We start from the raw sequence: 14249 nt of genomic DNA on the forward strand, positions 1-14249 counted from the left end.
CAGGCCCGGAGAGCTTTCACACTGGCAAGGTGTAACGCTCTTCCATCAGCCTTGTTAATGGGCAGGTTCAGCGGTATCCCCTACTTAGAGAGGAAATGCAAGTGTGGTAGGGATTGCGTTGAGACTTTAATGCATACCTTTTTTTATTGCCCGCTACATGTTGTGTCACGCAAGAAATTTCTAGGTCCATTGTTAGCTAGGATGCAGGGCTGGGAGGATTCAACCATGCTTCAGTCTCTCCTCTCCACTCCTGATCCTGAGACTCTGGATAATGTTGCTTCCTTTTTATCTGGGGTAATAGCCAGGCAGAGCCCTGGGACTCTGGGCAGTGACTGATGTTTTTGCTTATGTTGTGTTGTCTTTGTACATTCCTGTCTTGTTCTGTTCTTTCTCTGTATTTTATGCCAATAAAGGTCTTACTGAACTGAACTGGGTGTGTGACAGGCATCCTACCACTGTCACTAATATGCTGAATGAGACAACCATCTCAGTCACCCTCCTGGATAGGCTGGCCCTGGATACAAAGCATACCAGGTGACATGGGGACAGTGTGGTTGCCCCATGAATTTTCTCATTTCACTTCACTTTGCTGGCAGCCACTTGCAAAGGCAGGGAGAATGCAACATCATCACCCATTTTGTAATCCATTGCAAGCCTGTTTTGTAGCACTAGATATTACTAGTGAGAGGAGGACAGTGAGACACAGGGCTGCTGGTTTTGGCAGCAGTCCACATCTGCTGTAACGTCTAGTTCTAGCCTTTGACTATAAACCGTTCATTTTGGCAGAGACTGATCCATTTTGATTCTTTGTATAGTACATAGAGTTTTATGCACAGAATAGCTTGTTTTAATTTCATTGCAATTTTTATGTAATTGCAGGCCCAATTCTATCCAATGTTCCAGTGCTGATGCAGCTGTGTCAATGTGGCACACCCTGCACTCTGTGTTGGAGGGGCTGTCATAGAAGCCTCCTCAAGCTAAGGGAATGTTTGTTCCCTTCCCTGCCTACCTAGGGGCTGCATCGCAGCTGCATCAGCACTGGAAAACTGGATAGGATTAGGATCCAGTTTTTAGGATACCAACTGTATTAAGTGGTAGAGGCTGGTGTAACAAGCGAACTAAAAAACATGGGTTGGAAAACAGGATTTCCACATCTGAATCTTGCCTCTGCTATAAACTTGCTTGGTGAACAAGCAACTCAAAGCCCAATGCTAAACAGTGCATGCTGGATCACCACTTGTGTGCACTGTTGCAAATGTGCCATAAAGCATGTTTGTGAGCCCCCAGTGCTGGAGCTAGCCCAGTGCCAGGCGAAGCTGGGCTACTCTTGGTGGAAAGCTGGTTCTCTGCTATTCGGTGGTCACCCAAACCACTGGGTGGCGGAGAGGTAGGTGGGGGAGGTGGGGAGAAGGTGTGCCAGAGGGACGGAAGGAGGGCGGGACCAGCACAGCTCAGCTCCACTGGATCCTGAGCTTCATGTCAGGCCCGGTGGCCCGACACAGAGCTCTCTGATTCTGTGGCACCTCTGGAGCTGTCGTAGAATTGAGTAGCCCCATCCCCTTCTCCCAAGGAGGCGGTGGCAGCTGCCTGGGGCATGCTGGATGCCATGGCAGCTGTTTTTGCTGCCACAGCAACTCCACACTCTGGGCAGCTCAGGATTGGGTTGCCCCTCAGCCTTCCTATTTGCAATACAGAGAGAATAATGGTGGTGCATTTGTTACAGGTTTGTAGTAACTGTTAACAGCAAGATAAAACATCTGTAGTACTTTGTACACTCAAAAAGCGCTATGCAAGTACTATGAATTGTGTTGTTTTAATCAATCATTTTAAGCTGGGTGGTGGTTCCTTTTTGAACTAAAAGATAGAATATAAGTATAACTAAGTAATGGCTGCAGCAGGAGCAAGAACCAGCAGGAGCATCGTTGGTGAGCCTGCTATCTTGAATCCCCCCACCTGAAGTAACTGGTTCTGAGTTGGGAAGGGAGCATGTTTGTGTGCTGGCTCACTCTCCTTCACTCTTGAGGGATTACAGACCTTTTCTTCGTATCGCTTGTTCGAGCATTATTTTCCCCACTTGTATCTCACTCTGAGCATCTTGTGGCAAGACTTACGGCGTGTGTGAATTTTGGTGTAGAAATCATCCCATGTAATTTCCAGTCCCTATAGCGGGAGTAGTTACACAAGGCATGCACATCCCTAAAATGAAATCCACCAACTCAGAATTTGATAGACAGCGTGCAGAGGCAGTGTGTCTCATTGCCCCGCTGTGGAGCCAGAGAGAGTTCAGAGATATGTGGGCAAAGCCATGAGATACTTTTGTGGAGGGTCAAACCTGCAGCATCCTTTTTTCAACCATGGGTTTTTTTTTTAAAGTTATGTATTCTGTGTATAAAGTTGGGATGGGTGTAGTAAATGTCTGAACAAAACATTTACCTGCTCACATGAATGGACTTGCCTTGAAAGGCAGGCATATTTGCACTAAGTCCTGGTTATAGCCAGGGGCACTTAGACTGAAAGACAAAAACTGTACCCAAAACTTGCAACTGAAAACCAAACATGGATGTCTGCAGATGCCAGTCCCTGACATCTAGTATGCCAAGAAGCAGAACTGGGGAAGGCTGCTATTAATTGGGGTACACCAGCAGCTTTCTACCTTTGAGGAACCCTTTCCGAACTGATGGGTCTGCTTAAACCAGCGATTTTCAAGCTCTCTAGGACAGTGTTTCTCAAACTGTGTATCAGGACCCACTAGGTGGGTCGTGAACCAATTTCAGGTGGGTCCCCATTCATTTCAATATTTTATTTTTAATTTATTAGACTTGATGCTACCATGGTATGTGACTGCATTTGGGTAAATGTTACAGACCTATGCAGTACTTTTAATAAGCTACTATGTATATTCTTTTAACAATATTATAAATGGGACTTACTCCTGGGCAAGTATGGGTAGGATTGCAGCCTAGGATTGCTAAAAAATTTTCCTGCCTGACGATGTAACATCCAGTCATGACATCACTTCTGGTGGGTCCTGACAGATTCTCATTCTAAAAAGTGGATCCTAGTGCTAAATGTGTGAGAACCACTGCTCTAGGAGAGTTTGGACCGCAGTAAGTTCTTGTGGGGGCACGGGGGAGGCAGCCACGCGATTCCCAGGATCACATCACTACGGGGGCTGCTGGGACTGGGATGCATTCACCAGTCCCTGCAGCAGCCTGTCAGGGGTGCAGGGATTCCTGTGCAACTTTTTGCAGGGCTCCCCAGGGCTTAAAAAGTGAAAGTGGAGCGATCGCGCTCCACTTCTACGAAACCGGAAGTGGAGCGTGATTGCTGTGCTTTCACTTTTTAAACTGCGGGGAGCCCTGCAGACACTCGCAGGCTGCTGCAGGTACTGGTGAGTGCATCCCAGTCTCTGCAGCCCCCTTAGTGACACAATTCTGGGGATCGCGTTGCTGCCTCCCCGCTGCCCACTCCCCTATAGGGGAAAGTGGCCAGGGCTCTCTGGCTGGGGCATCGCGACACCCCAGTTAAACACCCTGGCTTAAACAAATGCTTGCAGTGTAGGAGAGGATTCTAGTGCATGTTTTAAGGTTCATGTGGAGTGCTGATTGTGCTATAGAGTACTGGCAGAACCTTGTATCATACCTTGGCCAAGTGTCAAAAGAGGCTACAGTGGGATGGTCTAGTTCAGACATGGTCCTGCAAGAAGCACAGTGCCAAAGTCAGGAGGCACTGTCAAGGATTGGCTAGGGTTGGGTTGGATACCGGGGAATCATGTTTGTTAGCAAGTTGTACCCTGGTGTTCCTATTTGTTAAGAGCACCTTACTGTTAAAGTCCCACCGAACTTGTGAAGAGGGCTCTTGGTCCTCATATGGGCTTCATGGAAATCAAGAAGAGAGCAAACCCATTCATCCTTTGGGCAGGTGGCAGCAACCCTGTCATCCAGGTAGTGGTGAAAGGATGTCTCCAACCAGATGTTTGACCAGGTAGGCAGGCCAATGAATGTCTTTTCTCCTTTTTGCTGATGTTTTCCCACAACGTCACTGTGACTGGTCTGCCTAAGCACTGGCTCCTGCAGTTCTGGCTCTATATTAGGACAGGCTGGTTCCTCTCCTGCAAAGTGAAGCAGCAGCAAGGTACCCACAGGATGTCCTGGTTTTGCAGCTGTGTGAGAATGATCTAGGGCAGGGATCTTCAAACTTTTCAATACAAGGGCCACTTTGTATACTTTACACATTTTTGTGCGCTGAAAAAAATATGTTTTATAACTGATGAGTTTTTTCCTTGTCCCTTACATAGAGTGTCCCCCAATGGGGAATTGCAGGGTGGCGTGGGGGGCCAACTGGCTTTTGCAAAGCTGACTCTCCATCCCCCACATTGGAGGGAGGGTGTAGAGAGGCTTGCTGCCTTACATCAATGCTGTTCTGACCTCACTCACCCTGGAGTCACTTCCCAGCAGACAGGCGGAGAATTAATACTGTACTGCCAGCAGTCAGACTGGCACATTTAGGGAGTCCCTGCCCTCCAGTATGCCTATTGTCTTATGCCTCTGTAACCTCTAACGAGCTAATAAAGTTGTGGCCTGTTTGTAATCCATGTTTGCGTGCGCCTCGTGCCTTCTTTTCTCTCCCCCACCTTTCCGCCTGCAGTCACAATGTTGGTTTACATACTTTAAATGCAAAATACATTAAAGGAACAGAACATCACCTCTACTTCAGTGCATGTGAAAGTTTCAGACAAACTCTTGCAATTGGTGTGAAGCCAGTTCTTGGAGGAGAGGTCTAGCAATGCTCTTAGTCATGATAACTAAATGGAGTTGCCAAGATTCTGTTGGATGCCAATTACTGAGGAGCAAACAGTGGTTATTGCTGGTTAAACAGAGTGGTTAAACAGAGGGTTATTACCTGCAAGCCCTGCTTTGAAGCTTCCCAGGGCATCCACTTGGGAACCTAGGAAGCAGAATGCTGGACCTGATGGGCTTTGGGTGACCCCAGGTCCCTTGTGTTCTTGTAAAAGCTAGTAACTGGTGAAAGCTGTTTGTAAAAATATCAAATTCAGATAGGAAACAGGCTTCTTTTCCAACACACATGCATCTCCTTCACTCACACTCTTCTCCAACTTTAGTCCCTTTCCACTTGAGCTCTCCCACTCCTGCCTCAGAGCCCCTTCCTCTGATAATCAAACTCTGATCAGGGGCTTTTTTCTTCTTTCAAAAGAACGTTTAGACTGCAAACCTTAAAAACTTACCAGGGAGTAAGTTCCATTAAACTTAGTGGACTTACTTCTAAGTAGACATGCATAAGATTGCACTGCTGGAAACTAATTTTTTTGGGAAGAAAAATTGAAATCCTCCGATTTAACTTTGAAGCTCGTGCCGATTTTAATTTTAGTTTCCATTAAACTGAAGTCTGCGGGTGAGGGCAAATAGAATTATGTGAGGAAACAAAGGGTTGCAATTGTGAGCTTGTGAATTGGAACCTATTTCAACATCCTTTTCATTTTTTGAATATGTGTATTCCCAGAACAGTTCTTGAGATCTGATGATTAATCCAATGAAGTAATAACTAATCATTTAACTATTCCCAGCCAGTACGGCATTAGTGGCAGGAAACTGTTTGCCAGGCCTAAAGCAGTCATCCTTTTGCTAGGAACAGTTTGAGGGGAAAAAATATATAGTTACATTAGAGAAAATGAATCACAGTAGCCAGGAAGAGAGGAGAAGAAAGTCTAAATTCTTTAATTTGGGGGAAAATATGTTGTACCAGTAAGTAACTTTTAAAGATTTAATATATATCTTTCCTTACATAAACGTGAGCTTGATTTGAAGGAGAAACACAAGTATTTAACAGAGTGAAATTTCTTTTTATCCTCTTGCATTTTAACAAGGGCTAAAAAGTTGTGAGACTGACTGCTTCTAGCATCTGAGAAATGAAACTTTGAACTTTTTCATTACTACAAATGTCTTTTAAACATCTTTTAAAAAATGTCTTTAAAACATCTTTTAAAAAATGTCTTTATTTTCTCATTAAAAAAATAAAATCAGAACTGGTTAGAAGTTGAATTTAAAAGGGTTAGGAAGAATTCAAACTCTCTACCTCCAAAAATTAGGGATCCATATGCTTTCAGTAGGTCTTTATATTTGTAATGCTGGGTTTTGTGCTGGGTTTTATGTTCTGCTTCCAACTTTTGCAGTTGTTAGAATCTGAAAGAGAGGGTGATAAGAAAAATATAATTTAAAAGACACCTGTGATAGGTGAGCTAATTTGTCATTAATATATAATAGTGACTTTAATTCTTATTTAGAATGTGTGATGAGGAATGTGCAGCTCCTGGACTATTTGATTTTTTTAAAATGAAACTAAAAAGAAAAAAGAAAAAATTAATCTGGAAGGTGAAAAAATTTGCCAAGAATTTGTTTGCATTGTAAAACACTTGAAAATTACAAGGGAAAATTTAGTTTCCTTTCCCTATTTTAAACTTGGTAGTTTTGATATCCCTTTTATAAATCAAGATTTGTCTGTCCTTCTATTTTGTGTAGCTAGTTGTCCATTACTCTACCTTGAACATGTTTTTTGTGGAAGTAATTCTCCTTGAAATCTATGGTACTTATTAGTACCATGGAAGCTCCATTCTAAGAAAAGGTCTTTAGGATTGAGATACCCACATGAAGAGGACTTTTCTCCAAGCACAGAAAACTTAAATGCATTATTGTTTCTTAGCGTTTTTCCTCTTTTACATTCTCAAACTTTTTATCACTTTTTTCAGTATAATTCTCTAAATCCTTTATTGCATGTAACTAAATAAGGCTGCAATCCTAACCACACTTTCCTGTAATTAAGCCCCATTGAACAAAATAGGACTTACTTCTGAGTAGACCTGGTTAGGATTGTGCCCTAAGTCCCTTTTGCTAAGGCAATTACCGGTATATTGAATTCTGGGATATTAAAATATATACATCCAAAGGAAATTTTTGTGTGTGTACTGTATCTCATACCTGCTTGGTGTTTACATCCTATAAACGTCTTTTTAACTGTATTCTACAAGTAGGTTTTTGCAACACAATCAAAGACCATAGGTTTTTTAAATTGCAACTGTTACAATAATGCCTGTGCCTTGTGAAATAGTTCTGGCAAAATAGAGAACTGAGAATGTAATGCTCAAATCTAGCATTGTAATGCAAACAGGGAAAGTTCTTATGAAATCCTTGAGCAGAAGGAAATGTATTTCTGGCCTTTCTGTTTTTGACTTTCTTTTTATTAAAATTATGGGTCTCGATTTAGTAAGGGGCAATCTGCATGCAATCCCCCCCCCATTGCACATAACCTCTGTGGGTCAGGAGAGACAGTTTCTCATGTCTACAAACACCAGGTGTATGTATATTGTGGTCCCAATCCAGATGCTCCATTGCTGCTACTGGGTTCACGAAGTTTCCATCTCCCCTGCCTGCTTTTAGGAAGAGGGCTTAGTAGAGGTACGCCGTTTTCCACTGCTGCCAGGTTTCATGGGCATCAAATGCCAAAGCTTTCTGAGTGCTCCCAATTTGAAGTCTGTGGTGTTAACATTTTTATAGAGGGAGAATCAAATGGTGTGCCTAAACAGTTTTGTTGTCGTGAATAGCATCTTCCACTAAACCACAAGGGTTGGCGTTTATTAGACAGAGGATGAGCAAGTCTACAGCATGCCCTTGCTCTCATTTTTTTTGCAGATTAATAACTCCTGAATGATGGCGGCATGCATGCAAACATTGCCTTTCTCATTACTACACCTCTAAATGTCAGTCACTTTCACAGAAGGAACATATAAGAGACTTTATTAGCTTACATTTTTTCCTCATTTTCCTGTATTAATCTATACAAAGGTACACATACATACACATCAACAGCATTCGAGTTATGGGAGGGGAGGCCATCTGCCCCTCAAACTTTTGTGTTGGCCTCGCTAGCTATTGGATTTGCTTTGTATTTCAAGATTATTTAAAAGGCTATTGTTATGAATATTTATATATCTCATTTCAGGAAAAAAAAAACAACTTTGCAAAGTAGTATACATAGTAAAAGCAATAAAGTTCTCTGTCTCAAAAGGATTCACAATCTAAAGAGGGAGAGAGAGCAGCAGCCATTGGGGGGAAAATGCTGTGAGGGGATGAATTTGGACACTTGCTCTCCCCCTGTTAAATATGAGATCTATCACTTTAAAAAGTATCTTTCCCAGTTAGCAGTGAGCAAAGAGATACCTCTTTGGTTAATATTGGGGGGAGTTGGCAGCAGCTTGTGTATTTCATTAAGAGCCCTCCTGCCTTTTGTCCCTTAATTCAAGCATTGCACCCCTCAAAACTTGTAGCCAAAGGGTTTGGTTGCAGAACAGACTTCTTGTTAATGATTATTTTAATTCAACGCTTAGTTACAACCAATGTTTTAAAGAAAATCTTAGCTAACACTGTTAATTGATTAAGGCATGTAGCACACTTCTACTTATCTAGTCCATTTTCAGAATGTATTGTTAAATGAGAAAGTTTTCCCACTTTTTTGCAACTTACTTGTTTGCTGCAGCCAGCAAAATCTAGTCATTAACAGCATTTAATGTGAATACGCAATCGAAATAAATGCACCGTTTGTACATAAAATAGTGCAGGTCATTGTCTTTCGAGTCTGGAAATTAACATAAATAAGGACATAAGAATTGCCTTGTTGGATCTAGACGATTAGCCCTTCTAGCAGGGCACCCTTTTTTCATCAGCTAGTCTGGTTGTGGATTTCTATTTAAAAAGTGGGAGTGGGGGTGGTAAATGTTAATTCTCAAAATCAGTCCCACTATTTTACAAAAAGTGATGTTCAGATAATGAAATTGAAGATTGTTTTGCTTTTACAAAGCCAATAAACAAGTTTTATTTTATAATCTGGAATATTAAATACACCTACCCATCCACGACCACCATAACTAGCAAACATGAAGCTAAAATTTGCAAGTATAGATGAGTTCATCTATCAAGCCTAAATCTTTTGGAACTGTTTAGCAATCTGACATTTGTTCATCTTTCATCCCAAATATTATTATTAGTAAGAGAAACAGAAAAATACCATTACTTTCTAGATATCTCTAAGTAAACTTTGATTAGGCTAAAATGTTCAAGTTTTAAGTCAAAAGCCTTTTTTAATCAGAAGTATCTTCTGTTTTGTTTTAAATTGTGTAAGGTAGGGTAAATGTGTAGGTTAACAGCCTTAACCGCATTGTCATAAGATTTAAATAAGCTTAACAATTAAACATACAACAAAGCATTTAAATAAAATTTAAATACACAAGATTTAAGCAAATCAATAAATCATAAAAAAAATTTCAATAGAGATAATTCAGTATTAAAGGTTGAAAAGTTGCTAAGAATTCATATTAATACATTTCTTGTCAAGAAATCTAAAGGCAGCTGAATCATGCCTACTTGGGAAAAGGTAAAAGTTTATGTGAGAAACCTTTTTACTGTCAGTTTTCACTTAAGACTAACAGCCCAATCCTATCCACACTTTTCTGGGAGTAAACCCCATTGACTCTAATGGAACTTACATCTGAGTAGACCTGCATAGGATCGGGCTGTAAGCCATTTGTAAATTTGGTTTATATCAAAAATTCCCTCTTGGGGTCTAGAAAAAAACATTCTGGAGACTGTAAGGTATTGATTCTGAGGGGTTATCTATGTATTCACAAATTAATTTAGAATTTTTCAATTTTTTTCATCCCAAGCAGTAGATTTTGTACCTTGGAGAAGGGGGAAATGTTACACCTTGAAGCTGTGATAAGGGCATTATGAAATATAAAACCCTTTGTTTTGCTTGATAGCCAATTGTCTAGCATTTTTTATGAACTGCATTTTTGCCAAAATTATTTAAAAGAAAAAATATGCATACCCTTTGGTTATATGGTTCTCAATTATGTATAGATCTGGGGTTTGATCCTAAGAACATTGTTCATGACTAAGCACCACTGAAAGCAATGAGACAAGTTAGTCATTAGTAATGACTCATTAATTTCAACGGGATTCAGTTGTGACTATCTTCTAAGGATTCAACCCAGTCTAATCAGATTCAACTGGTGTGTTTGACAAACCTGGTATTGCAAACTAACCCAGTCAGTTTATTTGTGTGTTGCTGTCGCATAAAATTGTGCCCTGGGAGGATCACATCAAACCAATAAAACATAATGTAAAATATTTAACATCAAAGCAATTCATTATAAATAAAAGGATATGTCAACAAGATTTTCAATAAATCAGCAATAAATTGAATGTCATCAGTACAGACAATTCAAGCCACCAGAAAATTCGTTAAAGCTTCACAACAGTAGCAACCTAGCAATAGTATAGAAAACAGAACATACACTAGATTAGAATGTAACAGTTCCCAGCAACTCTTCATTACTAGTACTCTTCATTAATATTTGCATTGAAGGCTTCCTTGCTTCATTTTTGTACTTGTAACAGATTTAAACATAAATATTTGCTCACAACATATTTGGTTTTGTTTTTAAATGTTGTTCCATTTAGACTTGTTTTTAAAAAATGACCATCTTCTTCTCCAAATTCCAGTTAACATCTATAGCTAATTTAATAAAGGGTGTGTGTGTGTGACTATTTACATGCAAGGATTCATAAAAGTATAAAATGTTTGCATTTGGGAATGTAAAAATATGCAGTCCATACCAAGAGCATATTTGTAAGGTATTTTATGCCTAGAAGTACCTGCTAAAATCACAGAAATCTTCATTCAATATAAGCTTGTTTGGCAATTAAAGCATTAGCAAGTTTTGGTGGTAATTTTAGTGTAGATATTAAGGCAAGTTTATTTGGGATGGGGGGTAGGGGTTTTTTGGAATTTAGAACTTGAACCCCATATCCTTAAGATTTGCTGTTGAAGAAGTTCCCAAAAGTTTAAAAAGGGTGGGGGGAGGGAATGGGATATGACTGACATGGCTTAAAGGCTGACAAAACATTTTGTGGCAGAAGCTTAGTGGACTTAGAGCCCACTTTATGGATACAAGTGTCTTCTGCTAAAATGGACTCTAATCCACAATCATATACTACAGTTAAGCTATAAGACTACAAGACTGTGTGTGGTATTATAACAGACATAGGGCCCAATCCTATCCAATTTTCCAGCACCGCTGCAATCGCAATGCAGCCCCAAGGTAAAGGAACAAATGTTCCCATACCTTAAGGAGGCCTCTGTGACTGCTGCCCCACCACAAGATGCAGTGCATGCCCCATTGGCACAGCTGCACTGGCACTGGAAAATTGGATAGGATTGGGATCTTAAATGGCTACCCCTCTGAAATTGAATAGAGACAACAATTGTATCATCTCAACCTCCAGACTCCCAATTGTCCACCTCCTAATGAATTGGCATTCAGTGGGTTAATTAACTACATTCAGCGGTTTAAGCGCAACACCCAACTCGGTCACAAGCTTATTGAAGGCAGGTTGTGTGAGTAACACCACAACCATTTACCAAAGAAGAACCAAAGAAGAAAGGAGAGAGGCAGGTCAGGTCAGATAGCTAAATTAAAAGAACAAAGCATAAATACTACAGGTAAAAAGAATACATTAGCCCAGTAGTTCTTAAACTTTTTAGCACTAGGACTCACTTTTTAGAAGGACATTCTGTCAGGACCCACCAGAAGTAATGTTATTAACATGGGAGTGATATCATGGCCAGAAATGACATCATCAAGCAGGAAAATTTTTAACACCCGCATATGACAAAATAAACTAAATTAAGTAAATTAAAAGTTTACAATAACTATACGTTCAAAAAATCATTTAAAAAAAAGAAGAACCCTTCTAACCCTCCCAAACAGTTGCTGATCTGTTTAAAAAAAATTCCCCAGAGGCTACAATCCTATCCACACTTACCTGCGAGTAAGCCCCATTGACTATCATTGTTGAAAGCATATACATAGTAACCTTTTAAAGTACAGATCTGTAACACTTCCCCAAATGCAGTCATGTACCATGGTAGCATCAAGTCTAATATATTAAAAATAAAACACATATTGAAATGAATGGGGACCCACCTGAAATTGGCTCATGAACCTCCTAGTGGGTCCTGACCTGCTGTTTGAGGAACACTGCATTTCACCCTGAAAACCAGTAACTGTGTTGGGAGTTACTTGGGCTGAAGGCCACTAACCTAGTTCCTCTGGTAGTAAGTATAGTTCCTATATTAGTAAAACAACAGGGGACACACACATCCAAATCTGAATTGGCATCCCATTATCCTCCAGCTTAACCACCAGTTAGGTGGCTTTTATCTCCTCCATTATGCCTCTCCATTTCCCCGCTTCCCTTTTGACTCCAGGAAACCCGAATACAAGACTACAAAGGATGGAGGCAGGTGGTGATGCCCAGCTGCTAATCTGTATCTAAGACAATTTTTTTTCAAGCAGTATTATGGATGGGGAAAATGCAGATTATCCTCACTTCCCATGCTAGATCCGTTTTTTGTCTGACTTTGGATGGGAACAGGGATTAGGGCCTTCTCAGCAGTGGTGCCCCCTCTCTTGGAAACCCCCTCCTCAGAAAAACACACCAGGCCTACTTCTTGCAAGTATCTGAAGTGTGAGGTAGACAGCTATTTTTAAACAAGTTAGAAAGTGCTGCTGCATTATTTATGTAGTGATCTTTAATTACTATTAAATTATGAATTTGTTTTAGTGAAATTTATTGAATGGCTTTTAATTTTTGTACTTCCTATGCTTTTGTGAGCCATCTCAAAGGCCGTTGGTGGAATATATCCTGTATAGTGTGATCTAAATACATTAAGTGGTTGCATTTTCCAGAAGCAATGTGCAAGTGCTCTGCTTGGGATTAATAAGAGAATTTCTTCCTTGCTATATTTCTTACCAATGTATGTGTTGCAGATTTATTTTGTATTAGTAAGCTATATTTTTTTTGTCAAAGTTTTTATTGTCATGTTCTCTGGAGCAGCGCTGTGTCTTATAAAACTATACCACGAGCCCTTGAACCCCTTTGGAATTGGATGGGTTATAAATTTAACATTTAGTAAATTAACTGTATGGAATTTCTATTGTTCTGACACACACAATGAATTTGGTGTAAATGTGTGCATGTCTAGCAATCCAATGTTGAGCTTGCTTCAAACACCAGAAATAATGTCAGTAAAATCAGAAATGTTGTTCGTTGCCCCATATACTCTTCTTTTAGTTTTGGAAAAAGGAACAAGTTTCTTGTTCTCATAGCTGAGGAGTGAAAGACATGAATGTATAACTGTTTCCCCCCCCCCCATATGCTTAGGAACTAGAAGGAAGCTGGATGTGGCTTCTTCCTTTGCATCAAGTACCTATCCTTATGGCCCCATGTTGCTTTGTCTATTCCATGATAAGAGTCTCAAACCCAGAATTGCAAAGTTTGCCAAAAACATACAACATGTTGCCATCCCAAGTGGATTTACGTAGTTTTTGTTTTAGTCATTTAACTGGGGTTATCTGTTGTCAGACTTTAGCATTTCTAATTCAGAATTTCCATACATTGCTTCATTGGACCAACATCTCAGTAAAGTGTTGAGATTCATGAGGATGATGTGTGTTTTACGCCCTCCATCTGTATGTGTTGATGGTGAACACTGACCAGTGCAAACCAAGCCTGTACTCCAGAACTTGCGTCAGAATCCTCTGCAAACATAATCTCCTCTAGATATCTCTGTGTGGGATGGATAAATGTGGTTAGAATGTCAGACTGAGGGCCCAATCCTATCCAACTTTCCAGTGCTGGTGCAACCACAATGCAGACCCATGGTAAGGGAACAAATGTTCCCATACCTTGAAGAGGCCTCTGTGACTGCCTCTCCACCACCAAATGCAGTGTACGCTCCGTTGACATAGCTGCACCGACACTGAAAAATTGATAGAGTTTGGCCCTAAAAGACCCAGGTTATAATCTCTACTCAACTTCATTGGATGACCTTGAGCCAGTTGCTATATCTTCATTATTAAGAATTTTTATATGCCACTATTAAAAACATTATCAACGTGGTTTACAGAACAAAGAAATAGCATTTCTCTCAACTAACCTATCTTTAAGGGTGGTTGTGAGGATAAATGACTGTATCATTAAAAATGGTTGTTAGATGCCTTTATTTCTTTCAGAAAAGCAGGAAATGAATTTTTTAAAATAAATAGTGCGGGGGAGTCATGTGTGTTGCCCTTGAGCAACTTGGAGGAAGAATGGAATATAAATTACATTGGTGAA

General features: G+C 40.3%; 1 protein-coding gene across 1 annotated transcript in view; it reads left to right on the plus strand.

The window, feature by feature from the left end:
• The window catches only part of VMP1 (vacuole membrane protein 1), a 138701-nt gene that overhangs the window by 78536 nt on the left and 45916 nt on the right, over nucleotides 1–14249 (plus strand). The gene's annotated exons all lie outside the window — the stretch shown is intronic.

This window comes from Tiliqua scincoides, chromosome 8 (genome assembly GCF_035046505.1).
Source record: "Tiliqua scincoides isolate rTilSci1 chromosome 8, rTilSci1.hap2, whole genome shotgun sequence".
Classification (NCBI taxonomy): domain Eukaryota; kingdom Metazoa; phylum Chordata; class Lepidosauria; order Squamata; family Scincidae; genus Tiliqua; species Tiliqua scincoides.